This window comes from Austrofundulus limnaeus, unplaced genomic scaffold, assembly GCF_001266775.1.
Source record: "Austrofundulus limnaeus strain Quisiro unplaced genomic scaffold, Austrofundulus_limnaeus-1.0 Scaffold2468, whole genome shotgun sequence".
Classification (NCBI taxonomy): Eukaryota; Metazoa; Chordata; class Actinopteri; order Cyprinodontiformes; family Rivulidae; genus Austrofundulus; species Austrofundulus limnaeus.
The window spans coordinates 1-369 of NW_013954870.1; positions in this window are offsets into that span (position 1 = coordinate 1).

Genomic DNA, 369 nt, shown 5'->3' on the forward strand with positions numbered 1-369 from the left:
ATACCCAGTTGGCCCCTCTTTGGTAGAGATAGGTATTTTTCAAGATCCTGGTAGTCCTAGTGTTAAACCACTGTTTGTGATCAGACTAAATATTTTGCTTCTGTTGTTGTCCTCCTTAAAAATACCAGTTTCTGGACACATCTGACCTTGAGAGAGCAACATTAAAATCTCCAATGACTCTAGTGTTGAATGTCACACATTTTCTGATATTAAGGAAGAAGATTTTCCTTTGTGTGTCAATGTTAGGTGTATGTATGTTGATGATTCTGTATGATTTATTGTCATGTATAAAGTCAACAATAATCTGCCTTCTTTATCTTTATGTATTAATCTACTGCTCTGTGTAAAACCCTTTTGAAATAGGACCGC